This window comes from Euleptes europaea, chromosome 13, assembly GCF_029931775.1.
Source record: "Euleptes europaea isolate rEulEur1 chromosome 13, rEulEur1.hap1, whole genome shotgun sequence".
NCBI lineage: Eukaryota > Metazoa > Chordata > Lepidosauria > Squamata > Sphaerodactylidae > Euleptes > Euleptes europaea.
In genome coordinates, this window is record NC_079324.1 from 1,822,715 (window position 1) to 1,846,947 (window position 24,233).

A 24,233-nucleotide genomic window follows, 5' to 3' on the forward strand; every position below is an offset into this window, starting at 1 on the left:
CTGGTCCATGTCAGGCCTATTTAAGCAGGCCTCTGTGTCCAGCTCAGTGTGGGAACAATGTGTTGCAACCATCTTGTGAGTGCTGTTGTAAGCACTTGTCCCCGTGGTAATCCCACAAACAGCACCCACAGACAAGGAGTCCAAAAGAGAGCTGATTTATTGGAAAACATACAGGTTTGCAGAGCTACAGGTAAATTGGCACGAATGGAAACTGGGAGCACAGTGCAGGGCCTATAAGGGAAAGTACTGGTCACAACGGGTCATGGTGACCCCCCCTCTAATGAGGAGCCGTTCCCATGGGAGATAGCGCTGGAATAGGAATTCAGCAGTTAGCAAGTTTGACCTTCAGAGGCACCTGGTGCCTAAAACATTCACAGTCTGACAGGCTGCTGAGAGCAGTGGAAACCAGGCCTGACAAAATGTTCCTCCCCCCCAACCATTACCGGTATTTCAGGAAGTGGTTCAGGATGCCACTTGGGAGAAGGCACATGCGGTTTCAGTAAACTGACATGAAAACCAGGATGGAACCGTCTGAGTGATTTTGGGAGTGAAAGTTCAACAGTCACTGGGTTAATGATACGCGCAATGGGGAAGGGACCCATGTACTTGGCACTGAGTTTGTTTAGGGCTGTTGAAAAAAAAATTTGGTATAGTTCGGATTCGGCCAAATTTGGCCCACCTGGATTCGGGATATGCCGAAGTCCGAACTCCCCCACTTTGGGTCCGTGCAATTCGGCGCGAATTCAAAGTTCGGGGGAAAAATTAGGCCGAATAAAGCCATTAAAAACACAACTGCGCCTTTCTGCGGCTCCGGGGGGGGCATTTTTGGGGGTAGAGGTCCCAAATGTTCAGCGGAGCTTCAAAGGACCCTTCTTGCAAGACCCCCCAAGTTTTGTAAAGATTGGGTCAGGCGGGGCTGAGATACGGGCCCCGAAAGGGGTCCCCCCACCCTTAATGTGCATCTCTGAGCAGAGCTTGCCGCCCACGCACAAAGCTCCCAGCCCCGACAAACAGCTGAGAGCAAGGGCGGGGCAGGTGCTAAGAAGTTTGCAAAGCAACAGAACTGCAAAGCAACACTGCAAAGCAACACAACTGCAAAGCAACACCCACAACTGCAAAGCAACACCTTTGCAACCATGCAAAGCAACACCTGACACCTGGGAGTTTGCAAACCATGGAAAGGGACAGAGGCAGCTAGCTATGCATAATGAGCAGGAGGGGGTGGAATTTCCCCTTTTGCATCAGACCCGGGACCAGGCAAATACATTCTTTAAGTCACCATTTGAAAACCAGTTTTGAGCAAGCATCAAAATAGACCTAACCAATCTTATGAATGAGGGAAAACCTGAGGACACACAACTGAAGCCCCCCCTCAAACCAGGGAGAGAGAGACTCGAGGGGGCACACACACCCCAGGCAGAATGGGCGAAAAACCCCTTTGGCTTCCCCTCCCCACCCACAGAAACTGCTCCCTCCCCCCACACACACAGACTCTGCTTCCCCCACACACACACACACAGGAGAAAAATTATAGATTAAAGCCCTCAAAGGGGTCTTACTGTGGCTGTCTTCTGTTCCATCAGGAGGGGCTGGGAGGAGGACTGGGTAATCCAATATGATTCCATTTAAGCACGGAAGGTTTTGCCGCTCTGGAGATGCATACAGTATCAGGTGATCCATTCATCCCAATAGGGAAAAGGGGAAAGCCCATATCTCGGGACCCCTGACCCAATGTTTACAAAACTTGGGGGGTCTCTTACGAAGGCTCGTCTGAATCTATGCTGAATGTTTGGGGGCTGCACCCTCAAAAATGCACCCCCTGCAGCCACGGAAAGAGAAAAGGGGGGAGCCCATATTTCTGCCCCCACTGAACCCATCTTTACAAAACTTGGGGGGTTTCTTAAGAAGGCTCGTCTGAAGCTATGCTGAAGGTTTGGGGGCTGCACCCCCAAAAAAGCACCCCCTGCAGCCACAAAAATGGAAAAGGGGGGAGGAAAAAGGGGTGGAGCCCATATCTCGGGACCCCCTGATTCAATGTTTATAAAACTTGGGGGGTCTCTTAAGAAGGCTCGTCTGAAGCTCCGCTGAAAGTTAGGGGTCTCTACCCCCAAAAATGCACCCCCTGCAGCCACAGAAAGGAATGAATGTGCATAAGCACCCCTCCATGAGAATTTCTCTCACTCTCTCTCTCTCTCCCCGGCCCGGCCGCGCAGCAGCTGATTCCTTCAGTACTCAATCCTGACTGATTGGCCAGAAGAAGACCCAGCTTGGCCACCGATTGGCCGAGGGAGGAGAATGCTGCTTACTGACGGTTATGCTGCTTACTGACGCCCCGAATTTGCCGAATTTATTCATGAACTCCCGAACTCGCTGAATTTGGCTCCCCCTATTTCCCGCCATTTTTGAGTTCGGTTTGTCCCGAACTAAAAACCGCTGAATCGGGAAATTCGGCTGTTTTCAGTTCGGGCCGAACCGAATTGACAGCCCTAAGTTTGTTACACGGGTGGTGGGACCATGAATTTTTGGTGGACAAATAAACCAAGTCCCCCACTGCGTAGTTTTTACCTGGTGAGCGACGTTTATCAGCTTGAGCTTTGTATTTACGTTTAGCTCGCTCCAGATTTCGTACCAGCCAAGGCCAGGTTGTCTGAATCGTGTGAACCCAGTCAGCAACACTTTCACCCCCCTCCACCCTGGAGACATCAGTATGGCTTATGGGTCCGAAGTCTTGCCCATAAACGGCCCGAAAGAAGCTGAATCCAGTGGACTGATGCACAGCATTATTGTACGCATATTCAGCAAAGGGTAACAATTCAACCCAATCATCCTGATGATAGTTAACATAATAGCGCAAGTAGCATTCTAGTACAGCATTCACTCGTTCAGTTTGACCATCAGTTTGGGGGTGGAAAGCACTTGAGAGACCTTGTTCTACCCCCACTAATTTTAAGAAAGCTTTCCAAAATTTAGCCACGTAGTTACTTCCGTGGTCACTTATCACCTTGCGCGGAAAGGAATGTAGACGGAAGACATGTGACACAAAGAGGCGGGCCAGGTTTGGGGCGGATGGAATACCTGCGCAAGGGACGAGATGTACCTGTTTAGAGAACAGGTCCATGATTACCCAAAGTACAGTTTTTCCCTCGCTGAGGGGGAGGTCAGTCATAAAATCCATAGCAATAACTTCCCAAGGTCTAGTGGGGGTTTCTAACGGTTGCAACAACCCGGGAGGCTTCCCTTGGGCCCTTTTAACAGTAGCGCAGATTGGGCAACTGCGGATGAACGAATCCACGTCCACCAAAACTGCCCACCCACCAAAACTGCCTCCGTAACAAATGTAATGTTTTTAGAAAACCAAAGTGTCCAGCGGTCTTGGCTCCATGGACTAGCTGTAGGACTTCCTTCTGGAGCTCTTTAGACACATACAGCTTAGAGTCTTTGTACCTCAAACCTCCATGTTCAGCTAGAGCGGAGGGGCGTTCAACCTTGGTTGGATATTGGGGGAGTCTGGATAGAGCATCAGCCAGGACATTTTGTTTCCCCCGCACATGTTTTAATACGAAACAGACCTGAGCAAAGAAGTCCGCCCAGCGAACTTGCTTCACGGACAGTTTACGGGGCCCCGTGAGCACCTCCAGGTTCCTGTGATCACTCCACACTTCAAAAGGGACTTTAGAACCCTCCAAAAACTGTCTCCACACCGTAAGGGCATGGTGGACAGCAGCCGCTTCTTTTTCCCAGATTGGCCAGTTGAGCTGAGATTGCACGAACTTCTTAGAGAAGTAAGCGCATGGATGTAGAAGACCGTCCCTCCCTTGCTGTAGGAGTGCACCCCCCCATTGCCACGTCTGAGGCATCAACCAGAAGTATAAACATCTGATTGGGATCAGGGTGCTTTAACACTGGTTCAGAGGTAAACAGTCGCTTGAGAGTATCAAAACTGGTTTGGCACTGGGGGGTCCAATTGATTCTAGCTGAGGGCAACGTGGCGGCGCTGCCTTTTCCCTTAGTCTTAAGGAGATCCATGATGGGGAGTGCGATTTGAGCGAAGTTGGGGATGAACCCCCTGTAGAAGTTAGCGAACCCAAGAAATTGCTGAACCTGCTTACGGGTGGAGGGTGGTTTCCAACTGGTAACTGACTGCACCTTGTCAGGAGTCCGTGGTGTGAAATTATATAGCCCAGGAAAGTTAATTGTTTTTGGTGAAAGTCACACTTGGACACCTTAGCATAGAACTGGTTGTCTCTGAGGCGTTGCAATACTTCTCTTACCAGGGCAACGTGTTCGTCCATAGTTTTAGAGTAAATAAGAATATCGTCCAAATAAACCACCACGCCCCTATACAACAAGTCATGTAGGATCTTGTTAATGAACTGCATGAAGACCCCCGGAGCCCCTTTTAATCTGAAAGGCATCACTAAGAACTCATAGATGCCAAAGCATCTGGAAAAAGCTGTTAGAGGTATGTCACTCTCCCGAATCCTGATTCTATAATAGGCTTCCACCAAGTCAAGTTTTGTAAAGATACGCCCCTCCTTTAATTGTCCCAAGAGATCCGAGATCAAAGGAATGGGATAGGCATTGGACTGGGTGACTGCATTAAGTTTTTGAAAGTCGATGCATAAGCGCAAGTCACCTGTTTTTTTGCGCACAAAGAACGCAGGGGCCAAAGAAGGGGTGGTAGATGGTCGGATGAAACCTCGAGCCAAATTCTTGTCCAAAAATTCACGTAGCACGGTACGTTCAGAAGCACTCATGGGATAAATCTTACTTTTAGGCAGTTTTTCATTTCTCACTACTTCAGTAGCACAATCTGTTTGGCAGTGGGGGGGAGGCAGTACATCACATTCCTGCACATCAAAAACGTCTGCAAAGTCTTGATATTCAACAGGTATTGGACAGGACGAGGGGGTGTCTGACACTAAAGCCAAGGTTGATGGAGGTACAATAGTCACCTCGAGACGGTGTTGGTTGCAGTTAGGATTGGAGAACTTTATAGTCCCAGCCCCCCAGTCAATACAACGGCTGTGCCTCTTGAGCCAGTTAATACCCAACACCACTTCGTATCTGATAGGGGCTATGGTGAAGTTGATTTGTTCCCAGTGGTGTCCAATGCCCATCGCCACTCCACGAGTGTGACGATCCACAGGCTCACCCTTGAAATCACTGCCATCCATTTGGGCAAACTGGATGGGAGCTGGCAAGGGCTCTGACTTGGCTTTGAGCGCTTTGAAAGTGGTTTCATTGATCAGGCTTTATGAATGCTTTAACATGTAACTGGGGCCCCCTTTTATGGCGCTGTAAGACTACATCCACATACACAGTCTCTTCGATCTCACTCACCTTCACCGGAGCTTTGGGTTTTGCAGGAATAGCTGCGAGGCTCTGCGGTGTCGCTCCACTCACCGCAGACCCCGTCCGTTTTTTGACAGCTCCAAAGGAGATTCAAGGTTCAAAGCAGGGGGGTCCCAGTTCTTGTCTTCATCCGAAGACGGTGAGCTGTCCCCAAGTGGGGCACTTGTAATCCGGAACCCTGATGGGCTCACTGGTGCAGATTCGTGAGGCGTATCTCCGACATGGAGAGCTGATGCCGCGGTGCCTCGGCACTGAGGTCACCCCCGATTCCAGGGCGGTCCATTCAGTCGAGCAGGAACCAACCGGTCCGGTCGAAGCGGGCAGGCTGCTGCAAAGTGGCCCAAACGAGACAGGCTCCCCTTTGAAACCGAGACGTGTGGTCTTGCGAGGGTAGAGCAGGCCTCCGCGGAGTTGGAGCTGCAGCCTTAGTAGGGGGCTTTTGGTTGCCTCCCTCCCTGGCTCGACGTCGGGCCAGCGAAATGAATTGGCAACGACTTTCTACCTCCTCACCTAGTAAAATCCATTCTTCCAGAGTGGGTCTCATTGCATATAAGCGCAGTTCAATATCCAGGAAATAATGTATTCGGGTAGTCTTGGTCCAGTCCACTATTTTACTGGCGAGCCTTTGGAATTCGTCTGCGAATTCCCACACTGGTGTAGAGCCTTGTCAAAGTTGCAGGAGGGCCGCCTTGGCCTTCTCTCCCAGGAAAGGGTCCTCGAAACGTCGCAGTAACGCTCGCATGAAGTCGTTGAGTGAGTGTATGGATTGGGCCCGAGTGTCAAACTGGAGGACCATCCAGTCAGCAGCTTTTCCAGTCAACAGGGAGGCAGCGAAATGCACCCGGCTGTCTTCAGTGGGGAAGTGTTGCCCCTGTTCCCGCATATAACTGTCCACTTGGTATAGGAAACAGGGTAGGGCCTCAACTGAGCCGTCGTAGGTCACTCTTAATCGAGGTTGTTTCCATTGTATGGGAGGGGGTGCTGGGGGCAGCACTGGTGGTTGCCCTGGAGGTGGCAAAACCGGTGCTCCAGGGGCCGGCAAAACCGGTGCTCCTGGAGCTGGCAAAACCAGTGCACCGGGGACTGGTTGAGCTGGAAGCCTTGAAGGCAGCAGGGCCGGTTGTCCCAGAGGGGGAAGAAGTGGTGGCCTCAGCAGTGGAAATTGTGCTCGTGGAGCAGGCAGGGTTGGCTGAGTTGGCACCGGTTGGACTGGGGTAGTTTGAGCTTGTTGCAAACGTTCATTTTCTTGGAGTCATTGCTCCATTTGGTCCTGCAGACGGGCCACACGATCGTTCAAGTCCTGGTTCTGGCCCCGCAGTAGACGCATTTCGTCCCCCGCTCCCCCCGTGCGTCTGGACTGGCTAACCTGGAGACCAGTAGCCCAGTGGGGTTCCTCACCATATAGGTCTTCCTCATCTGAGTAGTCTGGCTCAGTGAAGCGACCTGCAAGCCGACGCGCGCATTGTGCGTCGCAAGATGGACCAAAACTCAGGGAAAATGAGGGAACAAACCCAACACCTATGCTGTCTCTGGGACACACGTCCGTTACCGTGCGGGCTCGAGCAGCGGCCAAACGTTGCTCCTCTTCTTTCTCGGCTCGCGCCCGAGCTGCCGCCGCATCCGCTGCCCACAATTGTTCCTCGGCTCGCTGTCAGTCAGCGAGCACTTGGTCGGCCTCGAGCTTGACGGCGATCGCCGTGGTGACGATCGGGAGAGCTTCTCGCTCCAGAAGCAGGAGTTCAGAGGAATCTGGTAGGTCCAGTAACGGTTGAACCTGGACTGCCAGAGCAGCAGCATCTGCTCAAAAGTCAGGGGTTAGGCGTTTCGTGAGTTCAAGCACAGGTTGGGATCAGGAGCGGTTGGGATCGGGGCCTCCTCCGGCTGCGTTCCCGCCATGGTCCAGGGGGTCGTGTCAGCCAGGCGATGCCACTGAACTTGAATGAGTACAATCAGGCGATTGATCTCCGCATCCGTCCGCAGCGCCTCAGCAAGAATGTCATTCAGCAAGGAAGGGTCGTCGGGGTACTCGTCCGACGGTTCCAACGGAGGGTACCAAGGTTCAGGACCCTCCAGGGTTTCGGCCAGAAACCCTCCACCCGGGGAGTGCTGTCTCAACTCCCACCCGGGACCCAGGCGAACCCTCTGGGGCTCCAGCCACAGTCAATTCACTCGGAGAGCACGTCCCCTGCTCCAATCCGAGACCCCAGCGAACCATCCAGGGCTCCAGCCAGGCAAGTAAAAAATTGAGGAGGGATTTGTGCCAAGATGTAAGCACTTGTCCCCGTGGTAATCCCACAAACAGCATGCACAGACGAGGAGTCCAAAAGAGAGCTGATTTATTGGAAAACATACAGGTTTGCAGAGCTACAGGTAAATTGGCACGAATAGAAACTGGGAGCACAGTGCAGGGCCTATAAGGGAAAGTACTAGTCACAACGGGTCATGGCCCCCTCTAACGAGGAGCCATTCCCATGGGAGATAGCACTGGAACAGGAATTCAGCAGTTAGCAAGTTTGACCTTGAGAGGCACCTGGTGCCTAAAACATTCACAGTCTGACAGGCTGCTGAGATCAGTGGAAAGCAGGACTGACAGCTGTGAACTCTGAGTACTCCAGAGACCCTGACACAGACTTTTCAATTTGATTATGCTTCTGGTACTGATGCTTTGGATCTAGACCTACAAACAACCCAGCATTTGACTTGGACTGACTATGCTACCTGCCTCTGGCCCTCAGATCAGCTGCCACCCAGGACAGCTAAGATGGCAAAACACCTTCCCTGGACCACATGGTGCTTGGCATAGAATTGCATTCCTTCAGATATTTAAGTGAGAGGGATCACCTGTGAAATCAATGTCTGCATCTCCATGGCAAACTGACCTAGTCCTTGGTCATCCATAGCAGCAGCCTAGCAAGAAGTTACACCCCTCTCCCCCCCCCACACACACACCTAATTTCATTTCCTGCAATCTGCCAAAGACAGTGTTAAATCAAAGTCCCTAACTTCTTTTCCAGGGATACTGTAATACTTACTCATGGTTTCTGCTGTTATTCAATTATTAAATTGAAAAGAACCGAGCCTAACTAAAGAGATAAATAGGATTGACAGCAGCCATGATGACAAAATGTTCTGTCCCTTTAAAAGAGGCTTAATGTGGAAATGGGCTTTCCATGGAACAGAAGTAAATCACATCACCTGGTAAATAACATCTCATTTAAACCTCTATTTAGCAGGACATGTTTTCCTCCAGGCAGTTGGCACCCCTGGAGATAAAGCAGCCTGCCAGGATAGCCACCCTATCTTTCAGGTGGGTGCTATGTATAAGGTTTCCAGGCAGCTGGTCGAGATAATAGGCTCCCTTAATCTTTCAGCTGTCAGTATGCAGTATGTAGTCAACTGTTTCTTCCATGCTGTATTTATATGGACAAATTCAAACTTGTATAAACAGACATGAGTATCTCCTGTTGTGCAATGGTAGAACACGATGGCAGTTTGTTGCTAATACATCACAGCTGTCAGGAGGTCAGGCATGCTTTAAAGCTTGAAGGAGGGGGGCTTTCAAGCCTGAAGGAGGAGCTTCTTCGGATGGGAGGGTGTCAGGAAATACCAGAAAGGAGCAATGGATGGGGAGAGATGTTAGTGGAGGCAGCTGAGGTTAGGAAGTGGAGGGTATTCCAGAGCCTGTATGGCTTTACTCAAAATACTGTTAGCCGACCCACAGTAGTGTATAAATATATTTAAGGACAATTATTGATTGGATATAAAGGCAAAACTAGTGCAGAAAATACAGTAGTCTCATCATGCACAGAGCAGATTAGGCATTTGGATGGACTCTTTTTTGGTACTTCAGCCTCTTTCTTGACTTCCAGGCTCCATTTGCTTCTAAGGGCCCAGAGAGCTTATCCTGGCACCCAAGCATCTGCCTCTGAGTTTGGGTGCTGCTTTGGACATAGCATGTGTTAATTGAGACCAGGCTTGATCTATGCAGAGTAAAGGATAGCATAGCTGGGATCAGAGGCAAAGGGAAGCATTTTCAACCAGATTTTTTTTCTTTAAAAAAATCAGTGATGCTGAACTGCTTTAGAATGAAAGGGTGGCACCACAAGTGGTTGCCCTGAAGGCAACTTCAGTGCCACAATCACCACACACTATTTGGCAATATGCACAATGAGGCAAATCCACTGGTTAAGGGCAGACGTGCCTAGGCAAGTCAAAAGGGCCAGTTCACAAAGGCAAGCTGAGGGAATCTGGGACCATCCGAGACTGGGGGAAATGGGCTTCCAAGCACTGCCTCTGCCCACGTGGACACTTGGAAGGCCCATGGCCACCCCAGATCTCCAACTGCCAAATAGGGTTGCCAGGTCCCTCTTCGCAACTGGCGGGAGGTTTTTGGGGTGGAGCCTGAGGAGGGTGGGGTTTGGGGAGAGGAGGGACTTCAATGCCATAGAGTCCAATGGCCAAAGTGGCCATTTTCTCCAGGTGAACTGATCTCTGTTGGCTGGAGTTCAGTTGTAATAGCAGGAGATCTTCAGCTAGTACCTGGGGGTTGGCAACCCTACTGGTGAGGCTCAGTATCCAACTTCTCTCTGAGTACCATCCCCTGCCACAAGCTAACCTTGAAGAGTATCTTCTACTAAAGGTTTAGCACTGTTTGCCGGTGTGCTGCTTAAAAGGCCCCCTTTGGTTTCATGTCTCCTGCTTCACTCACACTAGCTAATGCATGAATAAAAAACCCCACTCTTGTGCATCATAGGGATGAATGAATGAGCCACAGCCCCATCCCTTACCCCTACTTGATAAGCGTGACTGGATTGGTTCAGAGTAGGGCTGTTGATTCAATTCCATCCGAACTGAAAAACAGCTGAATTTTCCCCGATTCGGCGGTTTTCAGTTTGGATGGTACCGAATTCAAAAAAAGGCAGGAAAACAATGAGCCGAATTTGGCGAGTTCGGGGTGATTGCCGAATAAATTCAGCAAATTCAGGGGCTCTGAATCAGCAGCATAACCATCAGTTAGTAAGTAACTAGCAGCATTCTCCTGTGGCCAATGGTGGCCAAGCCGGGTCTTCTCCTGGCCAATCAGAACAGGGATTCTCCCTTTTGAATTTGCCAGGAGAAGAGTATAAAAACTCCCGTCCTCCCGTCTTGTCCCGACTCGAGTCTGGAATTCCTTCCATTTTGGTGGTGCTTCTCCTGACTCTAAGAGATCCCGAATCCCGATTTCCAATTCCTGCTTACTGGAATAGGACTGGATTGGATTTACTTCTTGTCCGTGCTCCTGCTGGAAGACATCCACACAGTTTGATTTTTGTGGTTTTCCTCTATACCTTTTCTCCTGTGTGTGTGTGTGGGGGGGGGGAAAGCAGATTCTCTGTGTGTGTGGGGGGGGAGCCAAAGGGGAGGTTGCCGGTTCTGCCTAGGGTTTGTGTTTGTGCCCGCTCACCTCTGTGGGAGTTTGCACTCTGCTTTTTTTCTGCCCGTGGCCTGTGGCCAGTCCTCGCCTGGAGTTGAGCCCGTGCAGCGGTGCGCGTGTGCACGAGTCTCTCCTTCCGCTCACCAACCTCCCCGCCTCCTCCTTGGGTCATTTGTAGGTGCTTGAGCTAAGCCGTACTGGCTTGAGGGGGGGAATTTGGGGCCCGCTTGCCTTTATTTGGGGTTGAGCCGAGCTGTACTGGTTTGAGGGGGAGGGGTTTGCCAGTTCTGCCAGGGCTTTGTGTTTGTCCCCGCTCGCCTTTGCTGGAGTTTGCGTTCTGCTTTTTTTCTGCCCGTGGTCTGTGGCCAGTCTTTGCCTGGAGTTGAGCCCGTGTGGCGGTGCACGAGTCTCTCCCTCCGCTCGCCAACTACCCCGCCTCCTCCTTGGGTCATTTGTATGTGGTTGCCAACTGTGCCTGGAGTGAGGGTTGTCTTGTCTCTCTCTGCCAGGGTTGTGTGTGTTCCCTCTGTTATCCCCGTTCTGATACTTTAGGTGGTTGCCTGGAGTGGGGCTGAGTTGTTGCTACCTCTGTTTTGATCAACGGCTTTAAGCAAAGGCATTGTTGATTAATAAGATCTGTTAGGGTCATCATCCAGTGCCCATGCCATGCCAAGGCACAAAACAGCTGTTTGCCAATAAAAAGGTTGTTTAAAATGTATAATGTAAAGCCATTAACCTTTCTTCTTTTCAGGGGTGGGAGGCGGGAAATGGAATAAGAGAGCCAGTGCTGATGAAAGGCAGCTGCAGAGTCACATTGTCCACCTGGTGGGCTGTGTGTGATGGTGTGCGACACTGCAGAGAGTGGAGGATCTGGGTGCGACCAAACCCCTCCCTCTCACTGTCTGAGGCCTTCCTTCCACGGGGAAAATGTGGGGTTTGTGTGCCTTTCTGCCATGCCTGTTGACTATTGGGTTTCTCTGTCTGTTTGTGGGGGGCGGGGCGGGGCAGGGAAGGTAGCCAGCTTCCTGCGAACTACTTTGCTGGCTTTGGGGGAGACCTTGTGAGTGACTGAGTTGACTGATTTAGGAACTTTGGTGAACCTTGCTTGCTTCCTATTCAAGCTTTGGCTTGCCTCACCTGTGTGATTTCTGCCGGAGGGGGGCAGTTCATCCGCCTCATGGCATTGAGGTTGTCCTCATTGGTAATTCTTCTGCTTCTAGGTAGCTGCTTTTTTGTGATGCTGTTTGTTGTTTAACTTTGTGTAAGGCAGGCTGCACTACTTGTGAGGTAGGGTACATGAAAATGGGATAGGAAACTTGAACTCTGGTGATCTTTGCTTCCTTCCTATTGAGGCCTGTGTGTGAGAGACGTATATTAAATCATGTACAACAATGTAAACCTTTTTAGAACTTTTGTGATAAAACAAACTTTTTTACAACCTTTTAACAATATTACCTTTTTATAAACTGTTGAACAATATGAACTTTTTAAAAACTGTTTAACAATACAGGCCATTTTTAATAAAAACACAAGAACAATCAACTCCCGCTACTTTCTGCCTCTGTAGGGAGAAAAAGAGAAAGTTGGGCTCAGATTAGTTTCAATAAAACAAGATCTCAGTTTTTTGAGTGTGTGTCTGGTACTTCTTTAGTGTGTGTGGGAAGTTCTGCATTACTGGAATTGTACGCTGCACTCACCTTCACTGGGCCCCGCCACAGCTGCCTCTGGCCCCGCAGCAGTCTGACTCCCCCCGCTGCTTTCTGCCTCTGTAGGGAGAAAAAGAGAAAGTTGGGCTTAGATTAGTTGCAAGAAAAGAAGATCTCCAGTCACCTCCTGGAGGCTGGCAACCCCCCAATTTGGCTAATGACACATGTCAACAGAGGCATAAAATGTGAAAAATCCCTAATTAGTAGAATGTACGCCCCAGTCAAGTGAATGGGAGAGAGTAGCACAAGATCTGGCCATTTATTAACGGTGGAAGGTTTTGCGTTGGATTTGCCACACTATAGATGTGCATGTTCCCCAGCTGAAATCTCAGTACTCCAGGAAAAAATGCCAGCCAGTGAAAACAAAAAAACAACAACACTAGCATAAGAGGGGTTGGTTTTTTTTTAACAGCATATACAAAGAGGTTCCTCCTCTCTTTGGGTGAATCTTTGCTAATGTTATTTTGCATTAATAATAATTTTCCTCCTTGTGCTCACTTCCTTTTATCAATCCAGATATTTGTAAATATGTGGAGGGGTGGTAGAAGCCGCATGATAAACTTGCGGTGGTCAGATAGTCTCCCCCTGTTAATTCAAGTTCCATACTGTAGTAGTTGTCTTTCTTTCTTTCTTTCTTTCTTTCTTTCTTTCTTTCTTTCTTTCTTTCTTTCTTTCTTTCTTTCTTTCGAGAAAGAAAAATTGGAGGAATATTGCAGAATGACTGGAAAGTTTCATTTGCTTGGCCATGTGGGAGCACATGGGGATCTTACAGAGGTGCTGTTTGTGAGTTCCATCCAGTCCACCCATGGACAACGCATGGTTAAATTGTGGAACTCCCTGCCCCAGGGTGTGGTGATGGCTGCCAACTTGGAAGGCTTTAAGAGGGGAGTAAACATGTTCATTGAGGAGAGGGCTATCCATGGCTACTAGCATTTAAAGAGCGCGTGCGAACAACGTACCTGTCCACTCAGCTTCGGCGCCCTCGGGGGGGTTTGGGGGGGGCACTCCTCCAGCTCCCAGTGCAACTTCATCATTTTGAAGAAGGCAGGCCTCCTTTGTCCGGGCTGCAGCAGGCGTCTGACGGAGGTGTAGAAGGCTTCGCACACACGCCTGTACTTGTTAAGACACTAGAGCGCGGACGTCCTCCTGTAGCCACAAGCTTCGAGGCCCAGTGCAATCTCCCTAAACAGCCGCAGGACAAAATCCCTGGGGTACCTCAGCACCCTAAATGCCAGCCCGCGCGCCTCGAGGTAGTGGAGGAGGAGCTGCATTTCCTCCTTGCACCTTCTTCTCAAGTCCATTTTCCCCGAGTGAGCCCTCCTAGATGCGTGGGGACTCAGGGAAGCAGGAGGGTGGGGTCACGGGGTGTCGAAATCACACGCAACTGTGTTTTTAAACGGCTTTATTCCAAATTGGGCAGATGGGGGAACCCCTTTCGGGCCCCATAACTTCGGAACCCCTGACCCAATCTGCACAAAACTTGGGGGTTCTTTCAAGAAGGGTCCCCTCAAGCTTTGCTGAAAGTGTGGGACCTCCACCTCCAAAAATGCCCCCCCTGGTGCAGGTGTGCGTGGCCTCTTGGGAGCAGGAGAACGGGACGCAACGAGAGCTCAGGGGCGGGGGTCCTAATCAGCTCTCTTACCCATTGCTTCCATCGGAGCTGACACGGGAAAGTCAGTCTGAGGGGGCGTGGGAGCGATTTGCATGGGCTGGCAAAGCATGATGGTTATAATACAGAAGCATATGGTTTATAAAACTTTTGGTTATAATTTCTTTTTATTTCTAGGCGCTTATACGGCCGCCCTTATTTTAGTTCCCAAGCACACACAACACACATGCTAGAAAGAAAACAGTTTGCTGGTGACTTTTAGTTGGAAGTTGGCTGGCGCTCAGGGCTATGCTTGTTCTACTAGGGCTCAAGATAGAGGGAGTGCTCCCGGGTGGCATATCCGTACAGCCACCAGAGAATGTCTGCCTATCAGCAGGTTCTCTCAATCTTCTGACTGCCCTAGGCTTGCCCAGGTTTCGGGCGTGCCATCCCGTTAGGGATAAAATATGGGGAGGAGCCCTATGCTCTGGAGGGGATTGAGCTCAAGGTCCCCTTCCTTTTAACCTGAGGTCTCCCCAAAATGAGGGGGCCTCTCTCTTATTTGTACTGTAGTGGAAACCGGGGTTCGTGGGGGGGGAGAGACCCAAGAACGTTGTCAAAAAAAAAACAGTTTTATTCGCAGCTGCGGCTCAGTTACTCTAGCAAGCAAAACACTGAGCCCCGATTTTACTGGGGAACAGACATTTATCCAAAATCCACGCTCTGACAAGGCACATCAACATTCTGTGCTTATCTGGTTGTTTTACATAGTCTGGAGCCTAAGAGCTTCAGCGGTTCTATCCAGTTCCGTTATCGTTCACCATGACTTTCCATGACTTTCCCCCCACTACCTTAGCGCACACACAACAAGCTTGTATTGAAACAGACATTGCATTGAAGCAGACAGTGTATTAAAGCAGACATTTCCCCCCTCTGTCACATTCCCCCCTTGTGATACAAGTCCCTGCTAATGGCTTGTTAATCACACCTGTGGCTTTAAGCCGTCACGACTATGCAGACACATAAGCGCAGTTGCTGCTTTCCGTTCCACCATACTCTCTATTGCAGAACACCACACCTTGCTAATTAAAGGCAATATACATGGTAAAAGAGCTACTGTTGTGACTAAAGTTTTCAACCCTCCAATACCAGCAAACCATTCCCCCAACCAACCTTCCAACTCCCATCCACCTCCTTCAGTTCGCTCTCTGGCATGATCAGCAGTTGTCCAAGCCATGATGTGCACAGTTTTATTAATATCCACCTGAAAATCCTGTATGTACACACAACATTGTCCTTTCACCACCGCACAAACTCCACCCTGGGCAGCGAACATCATATCCAAAGCCTCTTCTTGCATCAAAACAACAATCCTGATTTGACCCTGTTCCTCATTAAGTTTATTCAGGGCTTTAATACTCTTATTGAACATCCATTCCGTCCAGTTACTCAGTTGTTGCAACTCCCGGTAGTTCAGCCCAGCCCCCACCCAAGGGAAAAATCCTCGCATGAACCCCTCTCCAACCTTGTGGCTCAAAGGAGACAAACCAGGGGCTCGCCGGGCTCAGCGTCTGGGTCGGGGCTGATGATAGGGGACATAATCAGTGTCATGGAACTGGAGGGCTGGGGCTACCCTTCCAATAGCGCAGATACCAGTTGTATGAGGGGGAATCACTTTGTAGGCTTTTCATCCACACAACAACCAAAGACCTCCTGGAAATATGGGCAGAACTTTTCCCTTTGCTGTCCCTGTTGTGAAGAAACCTTTGAGATCTACAGCCATTCTTATCCAGGTGCTAATCAGAATGCATGGGGAACCATTACCTGTGCGATTACCATAAACCTATGATTACATTCATAGTTGGTTATGTCCTTCTCAGTGATATTGGTCTGGTTGACCGGCCAGATTGATGCAGTATCAAGTGTCTTCCTGCAAGCTGGGTAATTGCCCAGTTGGGTGGTGTTATTTGAACTATTGCGGTGTTGGACGCAGATAGGGGCTGTGTCAAGAATGGCTCCCCCTATTAAAGAGTGTCCCCCCGTTTGATTCAGAAACACATGACGCAAAGTCCCTCGCTCCCACAGCTTCTGCCATTCCGTGAGATTTAGGGGGTGCGCTCTCTCAGGCAAACCCTTCTTTTGGGAAGTGGGCATATGACTACAGACCCAACAGTCTGTTTTATTTACTGTCTGGGCTATTTCCCCAATTTTTGACAACCGCTTATTAGCTACCCACGGACCCATATCTGGATTTGCAAATATCAAATTTATAAAATACCCAAAAGTCACCATCTGGTGTCCAATCATTCTTCAAGCGTGCATTGACTAGTCAGATTCCAGTTTGTGACTAGAGCAGGCTGGTCATCACATGGCCCATGGCTCCTGTCAACACGGTAGGCAGGGGATCAAGGGCTAGGGTAGCCAATTGAGGGATATAGAGCACAGGTTCGATAGCTGCAGCAAGGGCTGTCTTTCCTCCGTGAGTAGCATCATGAAAAGCTTGTACGACAGTTGAGGCTAGTGCCTGGGGCACCACAATACGACCATCCTGCAGGCAGAACCACTTATCACTTTGGTAGGTTCGAGGCTCTGTTTCAAACCATTTTCTCTTTGCACTGGAGTAGCGGGGCTCCCACTCAGACAAGGGTGCGGGAAACAAGGCTCCAACTTGAGCTTCAGCTGCAGGGAGAAGAGTGGCTTCCCTCGCTGCCTGATCGGCAAAACGGTTTCCCTGCGCCACAAAAGAGTTCCCCTTCTGATGGCCCCAGCAATGCATCACATCTACAGGCTTAGGGGCCCACACGGCATCCAGGAAGGCTAAAATTTCAGTGCTATGAGCCAAGAGCTTTCCCCCCACAGTAAGCAGTCCCTTTTCTTTGTACAGGGCTTCGTGTGCATGTAGTGTAAGGAAAGCATACTTAGAGTCAGTGTAGATGTTGATAGTGTGGTCTGCTGCCAAAATAAGAGCACGGGTGAGGGCAATCAGTTCAGCTTTCTGCGCCGACGTAGCTGGAGGCAGAGCCTTTGCTTCAATCACTCGCTCATGGGTCACAACAGCATATCCAGCTCTCCTCTCTCCCAGGTGCAGAAGGCTACTCCCATCTGTAAAATAGGTGACATCTGCCCTGTCCCAGGGCTCATCTCGGAGGTCTAGGCAGCTTGAAAAGACCTCATCCATAACTTCCAGGCAATCATGCTCTTGACTTCCATTGGCCACGGGAAGCAGAGTAGCAGGGTTCAGAGTCTTACAGGTCTCCAGGGAGAGACGCGGATTTTTACACAGCAATCCTTGGTAGCGGGTCATCCTTTGATTTGTGAACCAGTAATTTCCTTTAGCATCCATTAGGGCAGTAACAGCATGTGGAACTCGCACAATGAGACTCTGTCCAAATGTCAGTTTGTCAGCTTCCTGCACCAGAAGCGCGGTTGCAGCAATTGCGCGCAAACAATGAGGCCATCCTTTTGCTACTGGGTCAATCTTTTTTGAAAGGTAAGCCACCGGCCACTGCCAGGAGCCTAGTTGTTGGACCAAAACCCCTTGTGCTACCCCTTTCTTCTCATCCACATATAGGGTAAATTGCTTGGTTACATCGGGAAGTCCCAGAGCTGGTGCCTCCATCAAGGCTTTTTTAATCTGTCGGAAACTCTTGTTCCATTCTGCTGTTCACTCAAAGGGAGCCCTCTCCTCCCCCTGGGTTGCTTCATAGAGTGGTTGTGCCAGAAGGGCAAAGTTTGGTACCCAAATGTGACAGAACCCAGCCATCCCCAGGAATTCTCGTACCTCCCTCTGGCTTGTGGGTCTGGGTATGGCACAGACTGCTTCCTTTTGCTCTCTCCCCAATGATCTTTGCTGCTTGCTAATTTGGAATCCCAGATATTTCACTTGGGTCAGGGCAATCTGAGCCTTCTGTTGGGACACCCTGTACCCAGCTTCATACAACAGCTGCAGCGGGTAGTTTCAGCCAAACATTGCTCTCAAGTGTCTGCAGCGATCAGGAGATCATCTACATATTGGAGCAAAATGCTTTCCTTGGGGCATCCAGGGACAATGAAGGGGTCCAGATCAGTAGCCAAAGCTGTTCCAAACAAGGTGGGACTATTTTTGAATCCCTGGGGGAGCCGTGACCAAGTAAGCTGATGTTCTTGCCCGCAGGGGGAGGTTTGACCCATCACCCCCCCTCCGGACCATTGAAATGCAAAATAATCTTGACTGGGCGGGGCTAAACGTAAACCAAAAAAATGCATCCTTTATATCCAAGACAGAAAAGTATGTTGCCGAAGCTGGTATAAGACACAAGAGCACATATGGTTTTGGAATGACGGGATGTAGAGTCACTGTAGCTCGGTTTACTGCCCGCAAATCTTGTACTGGCCGATAGTCTTCAGTGCCAGGTTTCTGAACTAGTAGGAGGGGCGTATTCCAAGCGGACTGGCACAGTCGTAGGATCCCATGTTGCAAAAGTCGGTTCAGATGCTTCTGAATCCCCTGCTGAGCCTTGAATGGTAAAGGGTACTGTATCAGATGCACAGGCTGAGCCCCAGGCTTGAGCGCAACCAAGATGGGTGGAATATTCCTGGCCAAACCTGGGGGGTTTCCTTCGGCCCAAACTCCAGGGACATCTACAGAGTCTGGTGGCAGGGTCCCTCCTTCCTCCTCCTCCCCTGCCAGGAGAGCGAAGAGCCTCCATTCTTCCACCAACGGCATGGTGAGGGCACAAGTGGTGGGTTTCTCAGGCAGCGTCAAAGATGCAGTCCCGTCAGCCTCAAAACTTATGGTCGCCGGCAGTTTGCCTAGGATATCCCTTCCCAAAAGGGCCACTGGACATTCAGGGAGGTACAGGAAAGAATGCGTGACTTCATGTGAGCCCAAGTGGCATGCCCGACTCTTTAAAAATTGGACAGACCGCTCGGACTCCTGTAGCTCCTACTATGGTTGTGCTTTGGTTACTGAATGGTGCTGTTGGGCGAGTAATTACAGAGTGCTGGGCTCCAGTATCAACCATAAAATCTACGGGTTGGCCCCCCACCATCATTTTGACCATAGGCTCCTGGGGACCTAAGGGAATGGAGCCCAGTCGGCTTCATTCTTGATACTAGGGAACCAGTTCATCAGGCGGGGGGAAAGCTTCGTATTCCCAAAGGGCCATCTGTCCAGCATATTCTTCTGTCTCCTCCCTCTTGTATCTTCCCTCTTGAACGCACCCTGCTGCCCCCCCCCTTCCCCTGCTCCTTGCTTGGGGAAATCAGCTATGTGACAAACGATTGGGACACTCATTTTTCTAATGCCCCTCTTCCCTACAATAAGCGCACTGATTCATCCCGAGTCGCGGTGGTCCAGCATGGGAAAGCAGCCGGCGTCCACACCCATGGAAGGGAGCCTCCCGGGGGAGCGCCCAACGCCACAGTATGACGCACCCCCCTTCCAACCACTTCAATATCACACTCATTCAGTCCGGCCGTATATGCTGAAAGAAAAAGCGTTGGCCTGAGTATATTTATGAGGAGATTATTTCTTTCTCCTCCAGTCCCACACCCTTATTTACCTCAGTGAGAAATAGGAGACAAGAGGCTTTTCAACTTAAACAGAGAAAACAGGGAAGTTTATTAAAGAGAACTCACAGAGATTGGTTTTCAAGAAAAGGCAGAATATTTTGGAGGGAAAACTCAGAGTTAGATTGATACAAGCAAGATTACTTCAGAGAAATAGCTTAGATGTTTTCTTCACACAAGTTCCTTCAGTTCTCAGTTCTCAAGCTTAGTTCTATCTCTCAGAACTATTATACACATTCAGCTTCAGCTTTAGTTCTATCCCTTAGAACTAGAATTCAGATTCAGCTTTCAAAACTGCCATACAGCTTCAGACTCTCAAAACTCTGTTCCCAGCCTATCTCTCTCTCTGACTACCCCACCTAAGTGGCTGTAATTCTCCACACCTTCCTGCTACTGGAATAGCTCTACCTCAGAGACTAATTCCCCTCGTGACTTGAGAATGGGCCCTCTCTAACCCAGTTCTCACTCCTGTCACTCCCACAGGTTGTGTGTGTCAATAGCTTTGGCTTTCACTGAACCCTCAGGTTCAGGGTATAGTCTGGCTTCCGCTCGGTCTTGCTACCAAGCTCTGAATCTCACACAGCCCTCTCTGGCTGGTCTCAAGCTTCCACTACTTTCTCAGCCTCCTCTCAGGCTGGTTCCACGCTTCAAATCCTCCCACAGCCCTCCTGCCAGGCTGGGTCCCAAACTTGGAAAGCTTTCTCTGTCTCTCTCAGCTCCGAGTGTCAGCTCTCTGGCTCCGCCCACTCTTCATCTGTCATTTCATCTTTCATCTGGATAACTTCTCCCACCTTACTAATATTAGTTGCCTTCTGGGCTCCTGCCCGCAATCCCGCTAAGAGGGCATTCCGGTACACAGTCAGTCCCCTGTATTGCCTACTGTCATTGGGATCCCACTTTGGGTCTTCCTCTGGGAATGCTCGCTCTGCCCACTGCCTCGGGTTTGCCTGTAAGGCTGGTGCTTGTCCCTCTAGATAAGCAAGGGCTGCTGTAGTCACCCTCCGGCACTCCTCTGTATTTAACAATGTCAAGAGGAGCTGCCTGCAGTCCGGCTAGGTTGGATCATGAGTGGCAAAGATGGACTGAAATAAATCAACCATAGCCTGCGGCTTCTCAGTATAGGACGGTGTATAGGCTTTCCAATTTAACAGATCTGTGATAGTAAATGGAGTATAGACAAACACTTTATTTCCTTGCTGTAAGCCCCCTATAGCATCATAATACATGGGATCCGACGAGGTTTGGAGGGGCATAAGGGCTGCCGGTGTTTGGATGTCCAGAATGGGAAGTACTGAAGATGTTGGATGCAGAATAGCTGCCGGCGTTTGGGTATTTGAAACATCTGATCCAAAAGATAATGGGCTAACGGACGACAGTTCAGAACTAACTTTAGATTCCTCACTAATTGTACTGACCACAATCTGTGAGGGGACTGGAGTGATCGGGCTGGGAAGGTTGCCAGGGGGTAAGATAAGTTCGAGCACATCCAGAGCCTGTGGGGTGTCTGGACTGGCAGGTTTGCTACTACGGAGCTCGAGCACATTCAAAGCCGGGCTGGTGGGGCTTTTATTTCTTTGGACAAGAATGCTCCCCTGCCCATCCGGAGTCCATAGGGCATGAGCAGGGCTGGTATGACATTGGGGGCTTGGACTGGCGGCACGGACAGGACTGTGGCGGCGTTGGGGAATTAGACGGGCGGCATGGGCAGTACTGCTACGGCATCGGAGGGGCATGTGGTGGCTGCCCAGAGGTGGGGCGACAGAGGCAATGGTGGGTAGCGGGGATTGTATGATGGTGGGACTTGCTCTTCCTCCGGTTGGCTTTGGAGGACTGGAGGGGAAGTTAGCTTTTTACTCAGGCGTGACGGAGGTGGCAGGACCATGATATGGCACTGATTCTCATGAGCCCGAAGAGCAGATTTTGGCAACTTTCTTGTAACAAAGCCACTCCACCCGTCAATATACGGGAACTGATCTGGATGGAGAAACCCTTCTCCGGTAATTTCCTGATAGACCCGCTGGACCAGAGTCCAGTCGAAACTACCTTCAGGGGGCCAGCCAACCTTGAATGCAACCCAATTCAGTTCACAGAGAATATGGAGGGACTTCGGTTTGCATTCGGAATAATTCTGATAGACTGGCGTAACATCCATTTGAGTGGGGTGTCACTACGGGAAACCTTTTCACCCATGAGCCTCCCAAAATGTTTACCAGTGTATGCAAAGTGTTCCACAACAGTCTCTCACACAAACAAGGCTTTGTCAGCGACCCCGCAAGGTCGCCCTGCGGGAAACTGCGCCGACTCTGCCCGGGGTGTAAAGTCCAAAGACCACCCCTCCAATCAAATGCAAAATCACTCATGCAATTTTCAAGCACACTCACACGCTTCCCCCATTTTCCTGACTGACTTAAGGTCCCGCGGTTTCGGCCACACCTGATGGCTGTACTCGGGCGGGACCTGGAAGTTGATCAGACTTCCCTTCCCTTGATTGCAGAGGGTTCCGAAAGTGAACTAAAAACCCCTTCTGACTCACCTGACTTCTGTGATTTCCTCTGGAGGTGCAGAACTGGTTCTTGTGGTCCTGTTGGGTTCAGACAGCACCCCACCCGAGACCGGGATCAAGGTGTCTGTGCATAATTCTCTTGACCAAAAAGGGTCGTGGTGCCAGAAAGAACTCAAAGGCACCCAGCTCCCAGCAACCCGAGCCGGGTGGGCCAGAGGGGTCCAACACCCCATCTCCCCCCCCCGGATCCAAGTCACGGCACCAAGGAATGTAGCGGAAACTGGGGTTCGTGGGGGGGAAAGAGACCCAAGACCGTTGTCAAGAAAAACAGTTTTATTCACAGCTGCGGCTCAGTTACTCTAGCAAGCAAAACACTGAGCCCCGATTTTACTGGGGAACATACATTTATCCAAAATCCATGCTCTGATGAGGCACATCAACATTCTGTGCTTATCTGGTTGTTTTACATAGTCTGGAACCTAAGAGCTTCAGCGGTTCTATCCAGTTCTGTTATCATTCACAATGACTTTCCATGACTTTCCCCCCACTACCTTAAAACACACATAGCAAGCTTGTATTGAAACAGACATTGTATTGAAGCACACAGTGTATTAAAGCAGACATTTCCCCCCTCTGTCACAGTACAAAGATAGAACACGCTTAAACATCAGAAAATAAATACACGGACATGTTTGCATGGAGGGTCTCGTTTTTAAAGAGACAGAACTGATTTCTAAATCTCCCGGCTTTGCCACAGAGAGGCTGGTTCATGCGAATTGCCGGTTCCTTAGCGTGCTGGGATAATTGTACCTTTAAGCATTCTGGGCAGTGCTCAGAGCGCGGCTTTGCAACTTGACAGGTAGGAGAGATAAGAGAAACAGGTGGTTTTTTTAGCCTGCTGTGGAGCGGGATGTTTGGGGGAGATGAGAGGGCAACCATATTATGCAAAGGGCCCTGCCAAAGGCTCCGGTGTCTGGAAGCTCCATGCTACATTCTGACCCAGACAACTGGCATGGGTCCAAGGGAGCAGGATGACCATCCAAAACCTCAGCAGTCCCAGGGCAGACGAGTCCCACCTTCGCACAAATGCCACAAGACTGTCCTGACGGCCCATGTTCGCACAGGCTGTACAGAAGCCTGCTGAAATCTCCCACCCTAATTTTTCCCAGGGGTTTGGCCAATAACAACCCCTCCTATGAAGGTTAAAGAATAGAAACATGAAAATGATAGATGCATATAAAGAGCATAGGAAAGAGCACATAAAGCACAGGAAATAATCACACCCACACACATATATTCACAACTAGATCACACAGGCATGCCTTCAAGGGTATGCTAGAGCTAAGCCGGTCAAAAATGCAAATTCAGCCCGGTCTGCCCTAGAGGGTTGGACATATGCAAATCTTTTGATGCCAGGGGCATGCTGAGTACCTTAATGCATGCAGCATTCTGACAGGTGTCAGATTGCGGTGTTTCCATTTAAAGAGATAGCAGAGGTTTTAAAGGTACAGACCGAAGATTGACTTTCCAAGAGCATGGTCATTTTGGGGGGAGGAGGGGGCACCCTGATCTTGGAAGGAGGCTGTTTGGGGTCTCCTTGCCACTTTTCCAACAGCCTCGCTATCTCGGGACCCTGTTCTTTGGGCAGGGACCCACTCTGGTGGGATGTTAAGGCCAAAACCAGGGAGACACTTAGTCGGAGGAATGGAGTTGGATTCAGCAGAAGTTTCTTCTTGCTGGATTTGTTCTCGGATCCTGTGACGAGTTCCCTGGGCTGTGTTATTGCTGCTGGTTCCGTGCATCGGCTGCGCTGGTTCCATTTCACACACTTTCCGACCTGCTGGGTCCACCTTCTTGGTGGCTGTACAGCAGTGCCAGCAGTGAACGTTTCTACATCCCACTTCCCAATTTTTCCCGGGGAATGCCGAATAGGTAACATTTCGAGGGGTCATTTGCATAAGGAGGGGCTTCCCTCCACCATGACAAAAGGAGCAGGGCAGCATATACTCTGGGGCCATTATTGCATGGTCTGATGCTTGCTCAAAACTGGTTTTCAAATTGTGACTTAAAGAATGCATTTGCCCAGTCATGTCATTTTAACAACCACATTCCATGCCG

The 24,233-nt window shown here is 50.1% G+C and overlaps 1 pseudogene; it reads right to left on the reverse strand.

Moving 5' to 3' along the window:
* Positions 1–5,481: 5,481 nt before the first annotated feature.
* On the reverse strand, positions 5,482–24,054 carry LOC130486439 (uncharacterized; annotated as a pseudogene).
* Positions 24,055–24,233: the final 179 nt, after the last annotated feature.